This window comes from Salvelinus namaycush, chromosome 8 (genome assembly GCF_016432855.1).
Source record: "Salvelinus namaycush isolate Seneca chromosome 8, SaNama_1.0, whole genome shotgun sequence".
Lineage (NCBI taxonomy): Eukaryota > Metazoa > Chordata > Actinopteri > Salmoniformes > Salmonidae > Salvelinus > Salvelinus namaycush.
The window spans coordinates 31,998,937-32,022,051 of NC_052314.1; the positions used below are offsets into that span (position 1 = coordinate 31,998,937).

Consider the following 23,115-nt stretch of genomic DNA (forward strand, 5'->3'; position numbering starts at 1 on the left):
CCAAGAGCAGATGCAGTGACATTAGGCTTAGGGAGAGGCATAACATACGTCCTCTTTCCAGAATACAATCCCCTTTTCGCCTTGACATTTCTGAAATTGGCACAGATAGAATTCAGCGTTGTTTAGTGTGTATATAAAGTACGGTGCCTATAGAAAGTATACACCCTCTTGAACTTTTTTCACATTTTGTTGTGTTACAAAGTGGGATTGAAATATATTTAATTGTACATTTTTGTCATTGATCTGCACAAAATACTCCATAATGTCGAAGTGAAAATAAAATTCTACAAATGTTCACACACTTATAAACATGTAATGACTAAAATATAGTTGTTGCATAAGTATTCACCCCCTTTGTTTAGGCAAACTGAACTTAGTTCATAAGTCAAATTTGGCTCAACAAATCCCATAATAAGGTAGATGGACTCACTCCGTGTGAAATAATAAGGGTTGACATCAGTGCCGTTTTACATTAGGAGGCCAATTTTTTTACGAGCAGTCTTATTTCTATTATATCATATTGGATCACTGTCATTCATATTCCATTCACCCAGCTCAATGTAACACCGATAGGTTTAGGTTACTATATGATACTCGAATTTGCCCTATACCCATCATGTGGTTGCTACAACCTAGCCTACAAATGAAAGTTTATAACGTAGGTGCACAGGTCCCAAACCAAATTGGATGAATCAAGGTGACTGACAATGGGGCCTTCTGAGTGGCGCAGCGGTCTAAGGCAATGCATCGCAGTGCTTGAGGAGACCCATGAGGCGGTGCACAATCTGCCCAGCGTCGTCCCGGTTAGGGGAGGGTTTGGCCGGAAGAGATGGCCTTGTCCCATCACGCTCTACCGACTCCTGTGGCGGGCCGTGTGCATGCACGCTGACACAGCCGCCAGTTGTACGGTGTTTCCTCCGACACATTGGTGCGGCTGGCTTCCGAGTTAAGCGAGCAGTGTGTCAAGAAGCAGTGCAACTTGGCAGGGTCGTGTTTCGGAGAACGCATGGCTCTCGACCTTCGCTTCTCCCGAGTCCGTATGGGAGTTGCCGCGATGGGACAAGACTGTACTACCAATTGGGGTGAAAAAGGGGTAAAAAAAAAAAACTGCACTGACTATTTGTGATGTAAATTGAGTATATAGTATGCTTATTGGTCATAGTATGGATATAGTTTGTATGCCAAAAATTCCCGGATGTCATACATACTACATTCTCCAAAATACGAAGTATACCAACTATGGACACTATTTCAGTGCTTTTAGGGCCCATAATGCAATTCTTCAGAAAATGGGCGTGGCTTCACATCGTTTTCAAATTTGAAGAAAATGGCAGAAAATATGCAGCCGAAGTATGAGTGCGGATACAAATTAATTGCTTTAACTAATTATGACAAATGTTAAGAAAATGTTGAGCAATGTAATAAAGTAATGACTTTTCAAATAAGTTACCTTACACGTTATGTTGGCTAACAATTTGTTTGCTACTCTATCCTTACGAACCACATAATATATCATTACAGCAGTATGTACCGATATGTTAGCTAGCTACCTAACGTTATTTAGCTACTAATACATCAACTTACCAGCATATTAACTATATGCTATCTAACTACCCAATGTTTATTGACGTGATTATTCCCGTCATTCTTAGCTTAGCTGTGTGGTATAGTCGTTGTGTGTTCTCAATGGACATTCGGGTGCTTTCGTATATTCACTCTGGCTATCTACTCTGATTTCAGAGCACTCTCATTCATCTGAGTGTACCAGAGCGCAGAATAACTGATGATGACTTTACAAGCGCTCAACACCCGTTGAACATGCTCGGTGTCAGTAAACGTCGGCAAAAAAACGTAATTAAATTGTTGCCAGCAGCACAGTTACAGTCACCAACACTCTGGATCAGTGGTGTAAAGCACTTAAGAAAAAAACTTTAAAGTACCACTTATTTCGTTTTTTGGGGTATCTGTACTTTACTATTTATATTTTTGGCAACTTTTACTTTTACTCCACTACATTCCTAAAGAAAAGAATGTACTTTTTACTCCACACATTTTCCCTGACACCCAAAAGTACTAGTTACAATTTGACAGGAAAATGGTCCAATTCACACACTTATCAAGAGAACATCCCTGGTCATCCTTACTGCCTCTGATCTGGCAGACTCACTAAACACAAATGCTTCGTTTGTAAATTATGTCTGAGTGTTGGAGTGTGCCCCTGTCTATCCATCAATTTAAAAGAAACAATTAGAAAATTGTGCCGTATGGTTTGCTTTATATAAGGAATTGGAAATGATTTATACTTTTACTTTAACTTTTGATAGTTAAGTACATTTTAGCAAATTCATTTACTTTTGATACTTAAGTATATTTACAACCAAATACTTTTAGACTTTTACTCAAGTAGGATTTTACTGCATGACTTTCACTTTTACTTGAGTCATTTTCTATTAAGATATATTTACTTTTACTCAAGTATGACAATTTAGTACTTTTTCTACCACTGATCTGGATAACATGAAAACTGCCTTACCAGCTCTGCTAGGGCGAGTAAAATGGTCAGAGTGAGGTCATTTGTGTCTGGAAGTAGCTAGAAAGCTAGCCAACGTTAGCTTGGGTGCTTGACTGCCATTGTAAGGCCAGAATGCTCGAATCAACCCTACTGCTAGGCCCGAGCATCTAGTGTGCGCTCCGAGAGCGCACTGCTAGTGTGTTTTAATCAGTTATTTCGTGACGTGAATATATTTTGTATAGTTTTATCTAAAAAGGATAACTTTTTAAATGTTTCACTATTTATATTTTTATAAAATTCACTGAGTAGGATGGTCCCCCACTTCCTCCTCTGAGGAGCCACCCCTGGTTGATCTGATTTTTGAATGACTACCCCTTCCTCTGTTCCCAATACATATAGCATCTGTAAGGTCCCTCAGTCAAGTATTGAAATTCAAACACAGAGACAACTACAAAGACCAGGGAGCTTTTCAAAAGCCTTAAAGAAGGGCTGTGATTGGTAGATGGGTAACAATAACAAATCAGACATTGAATATATATTTAAGCATGGTCAAGTTAATTATTATGCTGTGGATGATGTATTAAACCACCAAGACACATCAAAGATGCAGTCGTACTTCTGAACTGAGCTGCAGGACAGGAAGGAAACTGCTTAGGGATGTCACCATGAGGCCATTGGTGATTTTAAAACAGCTACAGAGTTCAGTGGCTGTAATGGAAGAAAAATGACGTTGTAGTGTCTCCACAATAATGACCTAAATGACAGAGGGAAAATAAGAATAAAAATATACAGAATATTCCAAAAAATGCTTATACTGGATGTATGCAACAAGGCACTAAAGTAATACTGCAAAAAACATGGCAAAATAGTGCACTTTTTGGCCTATATGCAAAGGCTTATCTTTGGGGCAAACTCAACACAACACATCACTGAGTAACTGCCTCCTTATGGTGAATGAAGCATGGTGGTGGCTGCATCATGTTATGGGTATGGTTGACATCAGCAAAGACTGGGGAGTTTTTTGGGATGAAAAGAAACAGAATGGAGCTAAGCGCAGGCAAAATCCTGGAGGAAACCCTGCTTCAGTCTGCTCTACACCAGACACTGGGAGAGGATTTGACCTTTCAGCAGGACAATAACCTACAACACAAAGCCAGATCTACACTGGAGTTGCTTACCAAGAAGATAGTGAAAGTTTCTGAGTGGCCAAGTTAAAGTTTTGACTTAAATCTGCTTGACAATCTAAGGCAAGACTTGAAAATTGCTGTCTAGCCATGATCCCCAACACCTTGACAGAGCTTGAAGAATTCTGAAAAGAATAATGGGCAAATATTGCACATTCCAGGTGTGCAAGGCTCGTATGAGACTTACCCCAGAAGATTCACAGCTGTAATCGCTGCCAGAGGTGTTTCTAGCATGTACTATATTGGGGTTATATTTTTCATTAATCGTACCAACAAAAAGAAAATCACTTTGACATTACATTTTGTGTAAATCGTTGACAAAAAATTGCAATTAAATCCATTTGAATCCCACTTTGTAACACAATACAACGTTAATGAATACAAGGGGCCTTGTAGACTTTCTATAGGCACTGTGTCTTGTCCAATATTTTCCCTTTCTAAGACATGGCGTGGAATAGGGACTCATTTAAATTTGCACTTAGATTTACTGAGATTCTATCGCTGTGTGCGTTTAATATGGAAGCATGTCCACTGTGTTTCATTGTCATTAGTGCATTAAATAAAATTGGATAGATAGATAGATAGATAGATAGATAGATAGATAGATAGATAGATAGATAGATAGATAGATAGATAGATAGGTAGATAGATAGAGGCCACCACCTTCCACCTCCACCCTCCCACCAACCCAGTCCTTCTGCCCCATGTAGCTCACTCTCAATCTGGCCAGTGTCTCGGGAGAGCAGGGGGGCTTTTGAGGCCTGCTGGCTCTCTCTCCTTTCTCTGTTCTCTCGGTAGGGTTTTGGAGGGGGAGTGAGTGGCACAGTTATGCATAGTGTTTTACTCCCTGGCGTTTCTCTGAGTTCATCCAAAGTTCGTCTCTGCATGGAGCACAAAGTAACTTGGATCTGGTCCTGGCTGGGAGTGCTGTGCACCCTGTGCTTATTTTCTCTCAGTCTCGCTCTAAGCCGGCTACGACCCCAACAACCCAATAGCCCAGGTTTCTGTTTCTCCTGAAGGAGAATACTCTGACTCTGACCCCCTCTTCTCAGAGGAGGTTTAGTTAAACATACCCACTGTGGGTGGAGAACATTGGGGTTCATTACATCAAGTGAATATAGATATATGGATGTAGAAGATAGATGGTTTTGTACATCTCTACTCTTTTATATACTGTGTGAGACATTGTTTCATCTGCTCCCTAGTGTTGCTGTATAAGGTGTTAGAATTAAATTGTCACCAGTAGTTTTGATAATATTTTTGGGAAATGTCTGCTGCTGAAACCTGGAGTATATCTCTGTCGAGTAAAACTCGACTGGGTCCTCTTGGCTGGGTGCCAAAGTATTAAAAACGTTATGATGATTCTCCATGTAAAAAGAGCCGACCTGTTTTTAAAAACATTATTACGACTCTACCTGCCACAGTACAGACTACAGACTAGCCCTAGCGAGGCTGTGTAGGGTTGAGCCGGTTTGTCGGTGAGCACGGTTACTGTTAGGTCTTAACGTAAATAAAGCTCAGCGCAGGACCTACTGACTGCACAGACCTCTGCTGCTGCAGCTCTGGAATCTGTCTTGTTTTTAACCATTAAATATGTATGAATGCACCAGATGCATTAGAAAGGCTATTTTGTAGTCTGGTTTTTACACCACATGATTTTCACTTAGGATAACTGTTTTGTTAATATCTTATTGTAACATTTATTTATTTGTATAATTTTGTCATAGCAAAATTTGAGTGCTAAGAATTGATATAAGTGCATATAGCACATTACATTATATTTGTTTTTATTAAATGAAAAGTGGCCTAGTTTTTAGTCAGAACCTTCATTCACAGTTTTTTGATTTTGTGAATATATCAATATTCGTGGAATTTGGTTTCAGCAAATGGAAATCTTTCCCCTCAATCTCCACTACGCGTTTTACGTCTCTGACTGTCCCCAGTACCAGAGCAACTGACATCACCTGCAGGAGTCAGGACAGGATATAATGCCATGCTCAGGGAGGCAGGACAGGCAGGCAGCGCTGATTAAGCCAGTGCCTGAACTCCTGACCGACTCTGTGTATTTGTACTGGGATATTGCGGTGTGGTGTGGTTAGCGAACGGTGCCTAGCAGAATGACTGCTCACTATAAACAAGCACAATTCTGTGCTCAGCTCACACCCCACAGGAAAGGAGAAGAAGATCGAACAGTTGATTTTTCCCCCTGCCAGGCATCTTTCTTTTCTTTTTCTTTTTTAAAATTCTCACAGACACTGGTTTATTTTTTCCCTCCTTGACTGCATGTTTTGGTTGTCTTTCTCTACTGAAAGGAATGCTGCTGTTCACTAAAAGGCCTACCGTGTGTGCATGTGTGTGTCTGTGTGTGTGTGTGTGTCTCTGTCTGTAATACGTTATAAAAAGAGACAAGAAAATGTCTAATTTACTTTCATAGATTCTTAGAACTAAACATTGTTTGACCACTTACCCCTAAGGTCACTTTGAAGTACAGTCAGAGTAAGGAAGATAAGTTAAATTTAGTCTTAGGGTCTTGTCTATGACAGTAGGCTACATGTCCCAGCAATACCCACCCAGAACCATGCAATAAGAGGTTTTGGCACAGGGTACTTTCCACAAATATACCCAAACAATTTGACTCCAATGCTATTGTGCCATGAAACCTTAACTTTCTGCAAACTCAACGCATTATAACATATACAAATGTAACACAACTCAATCTAACATCAGGGTTTTTAAAAGAAATAACATATTTTAAGTATCATTAATTTCCTATCTTAAACACAAAATGAATGAATCACAAAACCTGAATGTAGAAGATTGCAAAAATATATGTTTCAATCATGTTTTAAAAACATTTCCACAGTTTGTTTTTAGAACTGATCTAAAGAACTGTCCTTCTCCTTTTGATAAGCAAACGGTTGACATCGAAAATTGTGCTTTAGAACATTTTCGAAAACTAATTGACTTCTGTAAACACCTCAGCAACGTCATAAATCTCCACCAGTGTCAAACAACCTCTCTGTGACTGAGATGCTCGCTCAGTAAATCTAGTGTGTGTCCCAAATGGCACGCCCAACATTTGTTCCCGACTACTAAAAGTAGTGCACTATATATGGAGTAGGGTGCCATTTGAGACGCATCCCTACTGCTCTGACTGGCTGTTTAGTTTTTTTCCCTCTCAACCTCAACAAAAGGCTAGTTTTCTGGTGGCCCGTGTTTGAATAGTGTAAGGTTTCACGCCTGGGGGATGCTCCATTTATAAAAATGTCTAGTGGAATGATGTAATGTTATTTTTTGAAGGGTGAAAATGGGGTGTTTTACAGAGGGCAGCGGAGTAATATTTGACGTGGGTGAAATGAGCCAGAGATCTGATTATAGATAGGTGTATTGTACAGTACATTACATTGAGTTGTCAGTCCATTCAGATGGCTTGGCATCTGCCTATTTTTACTAGAGAATGTAGAGTCCATTCAGAACCCTACACACTATAGCACACCATCGTCATATAAACAATTTATGTCAGCCGTCATGATCCACAGAAGAAAATATCATATTAATTTTACCTTCGAAAACCAATGTGGTATAGAAACTCATAGGAATTAACAATTTGAATGTATATACAGTATTTTGTGTTTTTTTGAAGATTAGCACAATAGTGTATTTTGAGTGTGTATCTAAGTGTATTGCCAATGCCAAACTGATGGTAGTCGAAAGATTAATGTTGACATATCAGTTCTCTCTGTATCTAAATCCCCCTGGTGTCACTTTGGTATGGGATGTAAAGTGTGTTTCCCAAACGCACCTTGTTCCTTCTATAGTGCACTACTTGACCAGGGCCCCAGCATTTGGGATGCTGACATAGGCTAGGCCGGGGCCTGTTCAGAGTTAATGTTAACTAGCAGCCTGTAACAGTTTATTTTCCTTCCTATCAATGCAGGAGGATGTAAATGTCTACTCAGAGTGTTGTGTCACGGTGATATGCATCCCCCTCCCATCACTAGCTGGGATTGTTGCTAATACGTGCAGCAGCTTTTGTCGTTCCTTTTATCCAGCCTATTCTTCTATGCTGATGCTGCAGCATTCCGTGTGTGTGTGTGCTTGCAGCACTCACAGGAGAAACAGAAACACAAAGCTGTACTCTCCTCCACAGCTGTTTCCCTCCCATCTCTCTGTTTAATCATCCATCCAGCTGAAGCTCTACTTCTACTGCTCACAGAGTCACAGAAATACAGGCAGTGGCAAAGTAGGAAAATGTGACATTGTGCGTTTTTTGAGAAGCCTTCAAAAAGCTTTGCTCTTCACCTCTTTTTGTTAGTAGCGTTATTATGAACACAGTATGAAGGGATTCGTCGTATTATTGAGTCCCATGCTATGTTAGGTTTGTGTTTTTTTCCTCCAATCTTACAGGATCATTTAGTTACCTTATCAATTATGGAAATGACCAGAGGCCTAACTGATACATGTTAATCACATTAAGGGGCTTAATCATAGAATTATTAGTGTGACGTGATTGGGTCATTAACAATGGCATCACAATGGTGGTGACTGTGAAATTGATCTTGCTGTTTCGTGTTGATCTGTTGTTTTTCCCCTCGTTGTTTTTTGTGATATTATCCCAGTGATGATAACAGGGAGCAACCTTCTATGTTGTGTGTGAACGTGAGTAGCGAAGACAGAAAGACAGAGAGGCCTGAGAAAAAATAAACACAAGTGGAATGACTAACATAAGTCGAACTCCTATTTCATAGGCTGGTGACCTAGCTACTAAAAGCACTGTAATTTGTTCCTATTATAGCATCAGCGGCAATGCTAAATGCTATTCACTAAAAATGCAGATTATGTGCTTGTGATCTCCAAAATAAAGCATATTCCAGTCAGGGTGGTGAATGAAATTGATCAAATGGATAGCTGTTTGGTTGGATTTAGCCCTCATGCCTCACCAGACTGAATTAACAGACCACAGTATCCACTGCTTTTAAGATGGGGATATGGTAGCTTAAATCTGACTCTGCTTGCTTTTAAAAGAGCTCTGTTTGCAATAAGGTTTGGTCTGCCATAGCTTCCTCTAATATGTTCTGAATTTAATCAAATCTGCAAATTTGTTATGTACATTAAATTGAACATGCAATGGCACTTTCGAATGCGGTTGCCATACCAACCCCCCAGGAGTTCATTTTTCTTAATGCAGGGCTCGGAATCTCATTTCATACACTCTCCCCTGCTGCTAGGAGCTGCTCCGAGGAGGCGCTAGCTCAAGGCTTCCACGGTACCACTGACAGAGCCCCGGTCTACTATCACAGCCTTCAAACACTGGAGCTGTTATAGAGAGAGATGGTGAGGGGGGGGGGGGGGGGGGGGGGTGAGAAAGGGGGGGTGAGAGAGGGAGAGAGATAGAGAGCAAGAGCGAGGGAGAGGGAGAGCAGAGAGAGAGAGTGACAGAGCAAAGAGAGGAGAGAGAGAGGAAGATGTCTCTCTCCACGTAGTGGAAATGACACAAATTAATATACACTACTTAAACCAGACTAAGATTAATGGTTGCCTTTCGCGGCAGCTTAGTCCCACTGTCAGTTGCAGAGTGCTCGTTGGACAAAATCAACACTAATCAACATTTATTCCACTTTTGCCCTGGGCCCTCAGGAGTCTTGCAGGCGGCAGGACTGTGTTACTCCTCTCCCCCCCTCGCCTTCCCCGTCCGTCTTGCTACGCTTTTCACCTCCAATCCAGCTCCTTCATACATCACCCTGCTCCCTCCCTCCTTCCCGCCCCCCGGCCTGGCTCCTCGCAGGGGAGATCGCCCCCTCCCATCAGGACACATTACAGTCATGATAGATTTTCTCTTTTCATTTGCCTCTGATATTTAACACTTTAAAGCAGTTGCTCTGGCACTTTACATTGCAGGAGGTGTGTGTGGACTGTGTATGGTTGTGTGTGTGTGTGTGTGTGTGTGTGTGTGTGTGTGTGTGTGTGTGTGTGTGTGTGTGTGTGTGTGTGTGTGTGTGTGTGTGTGTGTGTGTGTGTGTGTGTGTGTGTGTGTGTGTGTTTGTGCATCTGAGTATATTTTGTAATCAGAGTGATCTGTGACATTATCTGTCCTCAATCTCACATTGAATTATCACTAGCAAGATGTGTGTTGTGTTGTGTGTATGCATTATGTACATATTTGAGTGGGTTTTTCTGAAAGTAACATTATGTATGTGTATGGCCCATGACTAGGAAACTGAGCACCTCTTTCTCTCCCAATAGGGCTTGTATTTCCTTCAGAGTGAAAGACAAGGCAATCTCCCGTGTATATTTGTGTCCTCATTTCAAAGAAACATAATATCCATTTCTGTGAAGTCATCAGATTGCGTTGCTGTCTTTCATTCTAGTGTTGCCCCCAATTTTGTTGTACTACATATTGTATATACACTATGCAGACCTAGACCAACTATCTATCCGTGTTTGACTAAAATTGAATTATTGTAAGGATATGGATTTTTTTTCAGCATTCAATAGATTAAACAGACTACCTTTCACATCACTTGTGACATTGATCATTGTACAGATAACATTGCTACTGTTTCATCTGTGTTCATGCAGAGTAGGGATGTGACAAATTGAAAATGTTATTCATGTTTTAAAGTTTTGGGGTTTTTCGTTAAAACGATACAAAATATTGATAAAATTCCATGTAAATTCACAATGCATAAAAAAGTCCTATTGCGCAATCACAGATATATACCGCAGTTCTATATAGTCATAGATAGATACATTAGGCTTTCTGTAATCAGCGCTGTGATTTTCTTACGCCGTCTCTTATTGCACATAGCCTACAATGCATCATCTAAAAAGTAACATATGCCTACACATAGTGGCTCCATTTTTTAAATCCTAAAACACCAAACTAGGCCTACATTATTATAAATTAGGCCATCATCACTGCCAAACGTGAATGATAATTCTTCACGTTTTATGTGTGAAACGTCCATGCATCGGTATGCCAACCATTTGATCCCAATCAGTTTCACGTGAATATGCATTTTGATCTTATTCTGCTTGAATGATGTAAGTAGCCTAACTATTGTATAATCAACGTTTAAAGCAGAGGGAGTTAAGAAGCTACACTTCCACCTGTATTTTGTTTCAATCAAATCATAGGGTACTAGGGGGTATCTAGCCCCCCCCCCCCCCCCCCCTAAGGACTAGTTGTCTAATTACTGACACAAAAAAGCTACATTTGGGAAAAATTTGGTATGTGGATGAAGGTCATGCTTAGGTGAATAATCTATAAAGGGAAATAAATGGTTACAGTTTACACTTTTTTAGTTATTTCATTAAATGTTGTTTTTAGAAAAGGGGAGTTTTTTTTACCCTCGGGGGTGCCAGTTACCCCAGTAGAATATATATATATTTTATATATATTTTTTATTTCACCTTTATTTAACCAGGTAGGCCAGTTGAAAACAACTTCTCATTTACAACTGCGACCTGGCCAAGATAAAGCAAAGCAGTGCAACAAAAACAACAACACAGAGTAACACATGGGATAAACAATTTGCTGAGTAGAGTGTTGGAGGCTATTTTGTAAATGACATCGCCGAAGTCAAGGATCGGTAGGATAGTCAGTTTTACAAGGGTATGTTTGGCAGAATGAGTGAAGGAGGCTTTGTTGCAAAATAGGAAGCCGATTCTAGATTTAACTTTGAATTGGAGATGCTTAATGTGAGTCTGGAAGGAGAGTGTAAAGTCTAGCCAGACACCTAGGTATTTATAGTTGTCCACATATTCTAAGTCAGAACCATCCAGAGTAGTGATACTAGTCGGGCGGGCGGGTGCAGGAAACGATCGGTTGAAGAGCATGCATTTAGTTTTACTAGCATTTAAGAGCAGTTGGAGGCCACGGAAGGAGTGTTGTATGGCGTTGAAGCTCGTTTGGAGGTTTGTTAACACGGTGTCCAAAGAAGGGCCAGATGTATACAGAATGGTGTCGTCTGCGTAGAGGTGGATCAAAGAATCACCAGCAGCAAGAGTGACATCAGTGATAAATACAGAAAAAAGAGTCGGCCCGAGAATTGAACCCTGTGGCAACCCCATAGAGACTGCCAGAGGTCCGGACAACAGGCCATCCGATTTGACACACTGAACTCTATCTGAGAAGTAGTTAGTGAACCAGGTGAGGCAGTCATTAGAGAAAGCAAGGCTGTTGAGTCTGCCGGTAAAAATACAGTGATTGTCAGAGTCGAAAGCCTTGGCCAGTTCGATGAAGACGGCTGCACAGTACTGTCGATGGCGGTTATGATATCGTTTAGGACCTTGAGCGTGGCTGAGGTGCACCCGTGACCAGCTCAGAAACCAGATTGCATAGCGGAGACGGTGGGATTCGAAATGGTCGGTGATCTGTTTGTTCACTTGGCGTTCGAAGACTTTAGAAAGGCAGGGCAGAATGGATATAGGTCTGTAACAGTTTCGGTCTAGAGTGTCTCCCCCTTTGAAGAGGGGGGTGACTGCGGCCACTTTCCAATCTTTGGGAATCTCAGACGATACGAAAGAGAGGTTGAACAGATTAGTAATAGGGGTTGCAACAATGGCGGCAGAAAATTTTAGGAAGAGAGGGTCCAGATTGTCTAGCCCAGCTGATTCGTAGGGATCCAGATTTTGCAGCTCTTTCAGAACATCAGCTGTCTGGAATTGGATGAAGGAGAAGAGGGAGGGGCTTGGGCCAGTTGCTGCGGGCGGTGCAGAGCTGTTGGCCGGGGTTGGGATAGCCAGGTGGAAAGCATGGCCAGCCGTAGAGAAATGCTTATTGAAATTCTCGATTATCGTCGATTTATCAGTGGTGACAGTGTTTCCTACTCTCAGTGCAGTGGGCAGCTGGGAGGAGGTGCTCTTATTCTCCATGGACTTTACAGTGTCCCAAAACCTTTTGGAATTAGTGCTGCAGGATGCAATTTTCTGTTTGAAAAAGCTAACCTTTGCTTTCTAACTGACTCTGTGTATTGGTTCCTGACTTCCCTGAAAAGTTGCATTCGCGGGGACTATTCGATGCTCGTGCAGTACGCCACAGGGTGTTTTTGTGCTGAAAGGGGCATGCTTATTGAAGATGGTGAGGAAAGCACTTTCAAAGAACAACCAGGCATCCTTTACTGACGGGATGAGGTCAATATCCTTCCAGGATACCTGGGCCAGGTCGATGCTCGCAGAAGTGTTTTTGTGGGCGTTTGACAGTGATGAGGAGTGGTCGTTTGACCGCGGACCCATAACGGACGCGGGCAATGAGGCAGTAATCGCTGAGATCCTGGTTGAAAACAGCAGAGGTGTATTTAGAGGGCAAGAAGGTCAGGATGATATCTATGAGAGTGCCCATGTTTACAGATTTGGGGTTGTACCTGGTAGGTTCCTTGATAATTTGTGGGAGATTGAGGGCATCTAGCTTAGATTGTAGGACGGCCGCGGTGTTAAGCATATCCCAGTTTAGGTCACCTAACAGTACAAACTCTGAAAATAGATGGGGGGAAATCAATTCACATATGGTGTCCAGGGCACAGCTGGGAGCTGAGGGGGGTCTATAACAAGCGGCAACAGTGAGGGACTTATTTCTGGAGAGATGGATCTTTAAAAGTAGAAGCTCAAACTGTTTGGGCATAGACCTGTATATCATCCACTGCATCTTGCCATCTTTTTGTAATACATGTATCACTAGCCACTTTAAACTATGCCACTTTATGTTTACATACCCTACATTACTCATCTCATATGTATAGACTGTACACTATACCATCTACTGCATCTTGCCTATGCCGTTCTGTACCATCACTCATTCATATATCTTTATGTACATATTCTTTATCCCTTTACACTTGTGTGTATAAGGTAGTAGTTGTGGAATTGTTAGGTTAGATTACTTGTTGGTTATTACTGCATTGTCGGAACTAGAAGCACAAGCATTTCGCTACACTCGCATTAACATCTGCTAACCATGTGTATGTGACAAATAAAATTTGATTTGATTTGATTTGATTTATGACAGAACTCTGCAGGTTATCTCTACAGTAGATTGCAATTCCGCCCCCTTTAGCAATTCTGTCTTGACCAAAAATGTTGTAATTGGGGATGGAAATTTCTGAATTTTTGGTGGCCTGCCTAAGCCAGGATTCAGACACGGCTAGGACATCAGGGTTGGCGTAATGTGCTAAAGCAGTGAATAAAGCAAACTTAGGGAGGAGGCTTCTGATGTTTACATGCATGAACCAAGGCTTTTACAGTTGCAGAAGTCAACAAATGAGAGTGCCTTGGGACACACAGGGCCTCTACATCACCAGAGGAATAGAGGAGGAGTAGGATGAGGCTACGGCTAAAGGCTATAAGAACTGGTCGTCTAGTGCTTTGGGAACAGAGAATAAAAGGAGCAGATTTCTGGGCGTGGTAGGATAGATTCAGGGCATAGTATACAGACAAGGGTATGGTAGGGTGCAAGTACAGTGGGGGTAAACCTAGGCATTGAGTGACGATGAGAGAGGTTTCATCTTTGGAGCCGCCAGTTAAGCTAGGTGCAGTCTCCGCATGTGTGGGGGTGGGACAAGGGGGCTTTCTGAGGCATGTTGAGCATGTTGAGCAGGACTAAGGGCTCCGCAGTAAAATCTCTGGAGCCTCCAGTTAAGCTAGGTGCAGTCTCCGCATGTGTGGGGGTGGGACAAGGGGGCTTTCTGAGGCATGTTGAGCAGGACTAAGGGCTCCGCAGTAAAATAAAACAATGAGAGCTGCCCTTAACAACAGTATTCAAGGCATATTGACATTAGAGAGAGGCATAAACAATCACAGGTGTTGATTGGGAGAGTTAAGACAACAATGGGTGAGACAGCAACGGGTAAACAGCTAGGACAACAACAACGGGTAAATGGCGATGAATGGGCAGAGAGGGTCAGTTTGCTACACACAGGGCCTGAGTTTGAGGCTGGGGCCGACAGATAAACAAAATTAATTACTGTGTTAATGAACAGTCCAGCATGCATCAGCTGTGTAGCCGAGTGATCATAGGGTCCAATGAGCAGCAATAGATGAAACAGGGAGCCGTTCGGTAGTCGATTACTATGATAGGCGAGCGGGAGACACGGCGTTCAGGAAGCTAGCAGGCCGGGGCTAGCAGATGGATCATCACCAACATCCACGACGCAGAGGCCGGTTGAGAGCACATCGGCCGAATTATGTCAGCAGACCAGCAGGCCAGTCGTGATGGATCGGCGAGGCATAGGGTTTCTTGGGTTTCACACAAGTGTGTTAAAATTCATTTAATCGGTTTTATTTAGAAATTCTTTAGTAACTAATACTTAAAAGCTAAGTCTAGTTGTCTTATTTTAATTATTTAAATAAAATATGGGGGGGAAATGGTGTTGCACATATCACCATTAATATCCGCACTATGAGGAGATTTGATCTAAAGTCCCTCTTTTTAACTCACCTGCACATGAATTTTCTTTGTTCTTTCTTTGTTGTTCTTTTCCATATAATACATTATGTTCAATTGCACTCAATATCTTTTGAAAAATGCAACATTTTCAATCCCAGCAGTCTTTAAAATGACATTCAGGAGCAAACTGTTTTCAATAGTTGTTTTTAATGAATTAAAAACATATTAATTGGAATATATATTGGAATGGAATATAACTAATAACATTAAATAACATTGAAATATAACATTTAATTAAAATAACTTAACAAATTAATTCAGTGTAACATTGATGTGGTAACTCTCTTAAGCGCTGATATTGCATGATTCTAATTTGTACATAGGTTAAAAATAAAGCTATCCCCAGTAAAATTGGAGCACAACTCTTGAGCCCACCTCCAGCACTGCTCACACCTAATCCAGTCCCCACCTGTGATTGAAAACAGAGGGAGGGATGCCAATTGAAAAGCTCTCTCTTAAAAACGTAGCCAGCTATTGAGCTATATGACATAAAATGCTGTGTAAAATAGCTAAAAGGCTATAAAGTAACATTAACTGTAAAGCTATCAGTCACTAGTAGAAACATTTACAACTGCATTTAAGTTACGTTAACTTTTTAAAATGTATTTTACCTCAGACGATCTGATAGTAAGGTTGCTAGCTAGCACTCCTAGCAGCTTATGCTAACTAGATAGCTAGCTAGCATTTACTGCTAGTGAAGTTGCTAGCTAGCAAGTTAGTATAATAAACTAGCACTAACTGGGCTAGTCATTGTCTTAATGGCAGGAAGAAACACATTCATAACCATAAAGGTAAACTAGCCCCCAGGGGCCAGTTACCCCCTAAACACACACATCCAACATATTACTACTTTTCTCAAAAACGATATAACATTTTCTCTCTAAACAAGTGGATTTTTTTTTTATCTTAAGGCTTTCCTACTTGTATATCTAAAAAACATTTATAGATCTAACTTCATTTAAATATATCTTCAACTTTTTCTGAATTTAACTTAGTTACCCCCTACAGTATTTAGCCTAGTGGCTGTTGAGTTATGGCCACATGAGAAAAAAAAATGTCATAAGTAGCCTAATTGTGTGGTGTTTTTTGTTTAACAATAGAGCCTAACATTGTACTAGGTTATTTATTCTATTTGGTTTGTTATGTAGAATACTGATGAATCATTAAGTGATCTTGTAAGACATTAAACAAGCACCATTCTGAGAAGTGGTGGGGACAGAATCGGTTTGGGTCTCACGGTACGTCCTTTTCAGATGGTTAAGCATTGCGCCTGTACTACCATTACTGTACCTCAACTCCACCTCACAAAGTTTGCATTTCACCACCTTCTCATTTAACTTCTCAAAGTGTTGTCATACAGGACTTCACTGCTATTGCTTGCCTTTCCATTTTTCCAACTGTTAACGACGATAGCGTGTGGAGTGCTCTATATCCGTGGCAAATAATATGAAAGATACATACAGTGTACTAACGTTAATGCATTGTTGCGTTAGGTATTTGTTTATTTAAAAAATGTCCCTTTACGATGATGATCGGGACCTGTTAGTGGTAGTTTTTTGATAACTGCACTGTGGTTTAAATTTTGTGGGAAAAAACATTGTTTTTCAGTCAGGGATTTTTTCTTAACGTTAACACTACCAATTTAGTATAAACGTTTAAACGTTCACACCCCTAATGCAGAGCAAAGATGAAGAGATTCCTCTGTTTCACAGAATAGCCTAAATATCCTTGGTAGAAACCACCCGTCTAACGTTATGCAAATCTTTTATAATTAGACAGTCTAATGCATGGCAGTAATCAGCTGCTGGTGCTCATTATATCTTCCTGTCTCCCCACTGTGTCACTGGGAAACATGCTCTGGAGGAACATTTTATCTCTACCTTTAAGTCTCTAAATATGCTGGATTCCCAATACAACAGAAATGAATCAAAATCATTTAAGGCTAATAGTACACCAGAGTTCCATTTTATTTTCCTACACATCCTTTGATTACAAAATAAGTTTAACAAAACAATTATATCTGCGCCGCTGAGCACAGATACCTGTGCTGGTATCTATCCTTTACATAATGTATTCCACCCACCATACACCCTACGCCCTCTCACCAAACTGTCTTTATAGGATTGAATAGTCATTGTTGTGCCACCAACTGGCATCCTCGAAGCGACACCAACCAAGAGCTTTGTCAGCTCTCTATGACTGACGTCACAAATGGCAACCCTATTTGCTATATAGTGCATTACTTTTGACCAGCACCTTATGTGCCCTGGTCAGAAGTAGTGCACTACTGTATATAGGGAATAGGGTACCAATTGGGACATGCACTATCTCAGGTGCCAATCGGAATAGATCAGCCAGCTTCATGGCATGGCCGCTTGGCAGGGGAGTGTGTGTGTCTGTGTAAATGTAGAAGGAGTGTGTTGGGCCTCGTGCCCCCTGAAAGGAAACAAATGTTCCGTAGCAGAAACGCAGCGCTGCGGTGGTTTTGGACAGTTTCCTGGTACACAGACACAAGAGACATTTCGGGTAACTTTTAGCACGGGAAGAGGGGGGGGGGGGGGGGGGGGGAGGAAGAGAGGGGGGGGATGCTGCTGTATCAGTGGAGGACAGGGTAGTGTGGTAAAGGAGGTTGGTGAGTTAGGAGTGTGTTATGATATGTAGCTAATGTAACAATAATGTAATCAAAAGCTCACTGATGAGTAGAAGTGTTTTGGGTATTTCAGATTTCTTCACAATTTTATTTTGAATAACTTATGCATGTCATGGAAATATATACCAACACACAGAATTGTACTAAATATGAATTCTGCGTATGGATTTTATCCTAAAACCTTTTAAAAGACTCTTACATTAGCTACATCACAACCCATCCAATGCTTTGTTTACTGTACCTTTCTACAGTATATTTCTCCCAGTGCTGAGAAGTAATGATTGCTTCCTAAACCGATATTGCATTTTATGTCAGAGTCCCCATACATTTAATGACAAAACAAACAATAGCAAAGCAATTTTCTGCAATATAGAATTTTCCAATTTTACTTAGGGCTGTAATTAGGGTTGGTGTAAACTCTGCTTTGTGTAGAAAAGCTTTTGTCGTGTTGCATTTTTCTGAGCATGCGATAAGCCAACCTTGGCCTTGTTAGATTACTTGACAGGTCTTTGTTATCCATAGAGGGCCTTGTACAGTAGTAGTTATTCTTACTGATGGCCAGTTTGTGTTCTATAAATGGCTATCGTTTCCATTCTGTGATGCTGTGCAGTAATACACACCAGCACCTTTGGCTTGGAAGGAGAAAGCAAAAAAGTGGATGTATGATTCAATTGATGACTGAAGTCACATTCAGTGTTTTTCTCTATAGGCCTTGGATAAAAATAGTGCAATGTAGGGAATAGGGTGCCATTTGGGAAACATGCTAGGACTTTCTTGTGGGAAGAGTTGGGATGGTGTGACTGTGACGATAGACGGGTTTATATACAGACAATTGGCACATCTCCAAATTGCGACCTTCTCGGCCTCACCTCTTTTCCCCGGGCATGTGCCCTTGAGCGTGTGATTCCTGTTAGAACTCAGTCTGCATCCCAAATAGAACATTATTCCCTATGGGCCCTGTTCATACGTAGTGCACTATATAGGGAATAGGTTGCAATTTGGGATCTATTCTGAGTCTCACTCCTGTGGCCCTCGCTCCTTTGTTCCAGAGCTATAGCTGGCATGGCATTTTTATGACTGGTACTGTGGTGCTGCCTGAACTAAAGGTGGAAGTGCAGGCAGAGGGTCTACTCTGAAATGGAGGAAGTGTACGCTATAGCTATAACTATGCCACATGCAATGGCAGAAGGTCTAATCACACACACAATGGAAAATACTTCTCTCTGTCCTTAGGGACAGTGTGGACTGTCTATATACTGTACTGTATGCAACTGCTGCAGAACATATGACAGAATGGGAAGTGTGTACACTAAACATTTCGTTTTACATACATGTGAACTAGAGCAGGTCAAGAATGTAGATTTGGTGTTGGTGAGTGATGTTTTTATAGGTTTTGTATGTAAGATGTTGCGGATTTTGCTGTTAGAGGTAGGATCCTTGGAATTTGATTGTATGATACAATCACACCTGTCCTGTTTGTATCAATGTTGTTTCACTCAATTGTATGCAAGTATCCATTGATAACATTGTCATTGGTCGCTTGCTCCTCTGAAATTCACATCACCGCTCCAGTGTTTTCTTATTTCCCTCTGCTATGAAGAGATTGCGTTGATAGCTTTATAATCTGTCAACAGAGGCAAGATAAAGAGGGGTTTAGGAGTTTGGAGGATAGGATAACCTTGATAAAACGTTCATCTCAATGACACTGATTTTCTCCATCTATCTTCATCCATTATGAAATATGCAAATGGAACTGTGGGATGGGAACGGATGGGAGTACAATACAGTGCTGTTAAATGGGCCATTTCAAATGTTCTGTGTACCATGCTGACTTCCAAATTTACCACCATCCAATTCAGTGCATGCTCAAGTGTTTTTCCCTCTCTCTCTCTCTCTCTCTCTATCTCCTACACTTCACTCTCTTTTATCATTTATCTCCCGCTCTCTCTCTCTCACTCCCTCCATCTCTCTAGATTTGGTCGTGTCTTCTTTCCCCTTTTTTCTCCCTCCTCCCCCACTCTGTCTTTCTCTTCCCTTGCTCCCTTTCTTTTTCTATCCTGCCTTGCCTTACACATTACAGATATACTGCACAGTGTCAGAGTGGCTACTTATAAAATATTAACAGCATGTAGAGAATTTTACATCGACACATTGCTTTTCATTTTTAACTACAGTACCAGTCAAAAGTTTGGACACACCTACTCATTCAAGGGTTTTTCTTTATTTTTACTATTTTCTACATTGTTGAATAATAGTGAAGACATCAAAACTATGAAATAACACATATGGAATCATGTAGTAACCAAAAAAGTGTTAAACAAACCAAAATATATTTTAGATTTTAGATTCTTCAAAGTAGCCACCCTTTGCCTTGATGATAGCTTTGCACACTCTTGGCATTCTCTCAACCAGCTTCATGAGGAATGCTTTTCAGTCTTGAAGGAGTTCGCACACATGCTGAGCACTTGTGTCATGCATAAAGTAGATGTCCTAACCGACTTGACAAAACTATAGTTTGTTCACAAGAAATTTGTGGAGTGGTTGAAAAACGAGTTTTAATGACTCCAACCTAAGTGTATGTAAACTTCCGACTTCAACTATAGTACTGTAGTGTTTTTTTTCCCATTAAAAAAAATATATACAGTATGTAAAAAAAAATATCCAGTTTGACATTACAGAGTATTTTGTGTATTAAATCCATCCCACTTTGTAACACAACAAATTCTGGGAAAAAGTCAAGGGGTGTGAATACTATCTGAAGGCACTCTGAAGGCATCTTTTTCTACATAGTATCTGTTCAGTGGTAAGACGTTGCATATTATGTATCCTTTTGTGATTTAGGATAGGTGTTTATTGGGACTTTTATCATCTCAGTTTTTATGTTTTTATGAGAGAGGACCAGACCCTTTTAGAAACACCACTGCTCACATTTGGGATAGTGATTAACAAATGGTATTTGAGAGATTATTAATATACACATAACTTTTAATAGCCAAGATAAACAAATATATAGGCCCAATTAAAATTTGAGCGTGCACGATAGGCAACAAGCTTATAACGAGGATCACAAAATAAAGGATGGTGGTGGTGCTCAATGCTTGTGGATTAAGAATTGTATTGTACTAAGCGTCAGTTTAAACTGAATGTGCGTCCCAAATGACACCCTATTCCCAGACACCCTATTTATACAGTGCACTACTTCTGACTAGAGCCCCTTATGGGCCCTCTGGGCCCAAATAGGGAATAGGGTGTAATTTTGTATAGGGAATATGGTGCCATTTTGGACGCACAATAGGATTTGGGAAACCCATCATTTGATTGACAGCTCCCTCTTTATAGGAGGCCATCATCCAGCAAAACAGTAGACACCAAAGGCCATCCCCTAAAACCGCCCACAGGGCCCAAAGTGCTCTGGGAGGCCAGTTGTGAACCAGAGAGATAAAATGGAGGCACTGAATCAATCATCAGCATGAGCAGATACTGTAAATCTACAAAAGTCCAACCTCCCTCACAGACACTCAGGATACATCCCAAATGGCACCCTATTCCCTATATAGTCCGCTAATTTTGACCAGGGCCTGTAGTGCACTTTGTCGGGAATAGGGTGCCATTTGGGACTCTGCCCTAAAGAGGAGCGTTGGTTTGTTCTGAGGCTGTTCTGCTATTAGAGCAGGGACTGGAACAGAACAATGACTTTTGTTGCCACAAGTGCATATCTGTATCTGTCTGCTGGCCTGGCTATATGGCCAAACCAGAGGTTGCCATCCTAATCCCATGAATGTATAATTTCAATTTGAATATACATAATATCACAAAGACAGGCACAAAGGTTGAGAGATACAGTTCTATGGATGAAGGTGATATAGTGATGCAGTTTCAGTCAGTACTGCCATCCATTTGGTTTTTCATTGATGCGTTTTGACAGAGGAAAAGGAATGATGTTTTGTTTTTAGCAAAGGTGTGGTTAAAAATTCATAATAACGCTCGATGCTTGGTAATCCACAAGTTGTGTTTGTGCCGTAAAATGGCATGAATTATGTAGCCACTCCTAGTGAATGGGATGCCTGTTAACACTTGAATGGATTGCATAGAGGACATTTGATTATGGCACACAGTATTGCAATGGGAATACACTTCTTCAAAAGTAGTGCACAATATCGGGAATATGTTTGGGTGGCGTAGAGATATCGGCAGCGCGGTGCAGAGGGGAGGCGCTGCCACTTGTCTTACTCTCTGACCGGCCACACACAGTCACAGGAAGATGACAAAGTGGCCCAGTTTTCCTTTTAATTAATCCTAGCTTGCTGACAGCTACCTGTGCTACACATCATCATTAGCAGACAGGAGAGAGAGGAAGACCCGTCCACACATTAACGATAAGAGAGGAGGATACACCTCGTTAACTCATTTTTCTTCCTCCGTTTATTGGCTTTATTTATTGTTTTACAGCAACACAGTCATCCCACATACAATATTTCCTTGGAACACTCTGACGCTGTTGCCTTCTCCCAGACATAGAATCGGCACCCTATTTTCTACATAGTGCACTACACCTCTATGGGTCCTGGTCAAAAATAGTGCACTAAATAGGGAATTGGGTGCAATTAGGGACACATACAGAGACTGCCAGTGGAGATCAGCACTGTGGGAAAGGGCCAACAAATGACACCGGAGGCTCAGGAGGCAGTAATAGCAAAGACAGTACAGTATGAAGATATGCAGAAACTGCTTCTCCTATAGAAATCCCCGATCACGCTTGCAGGCGATGTCATGGCGACGTTGGCTAGCTATGCTCATTCACAGAAAACATAACCGGGTCTGACGGTCGTCTCGCGCCGATCTTCGCTTGTGCAGACCGTCAAATCAAAGGCACTCCTTCAATATAAAGTTGTTTTTGACGAAAATGAAAACGTGTCAGTTTGTCACTTTCACGAGGTTGTAGTAATAACATGTTCAACTACTTAAGACATTGTTTTGAATGTAGGTTGTGCCTTTAGATTTCTAGAAAATGAACAGCTAAGGAAGAATTTTTCTCTTCTCTCGTTGATTTCTCAAACCCCAAACCATGGCCTGGTCTGCTTGGTCTGCTTTGCAAGCATTCCCGGAAGTCTCGCAATGTTGCGCCTCTGGGTTTAGAAATTCTTCGGTAATAGATTGCAGAATCTGACAAACTCCTAGACCTAGTGCTTAGATGTAGATTATTTTATTTATTTACTTTGCCTGTGACCTGCCTTTTTGCGAGGAAGGGAAAAAACACCCCAAAAAGGGTCCAGGATTTTAGAGGCAATTTCATCCACATCTTCCTGCTGTTCCACCTGCCAGTACC

General features: G+C 41.1%; 1 protein-coding gene across 1 annotated transcript in view; it reads left to right on the forward strand.

The window, feature by feature from the left end:
- Positions 1 to 23,115, forward strand: part of pbx1b (pre-B-cell leukemia homeobox 1b) — a 91,050-nt gene that overhangs the window by 2,571 nt on the left and 65,364 nt on the right. The gene's annotated exons all lie outside the window — the stretch shown is intronic.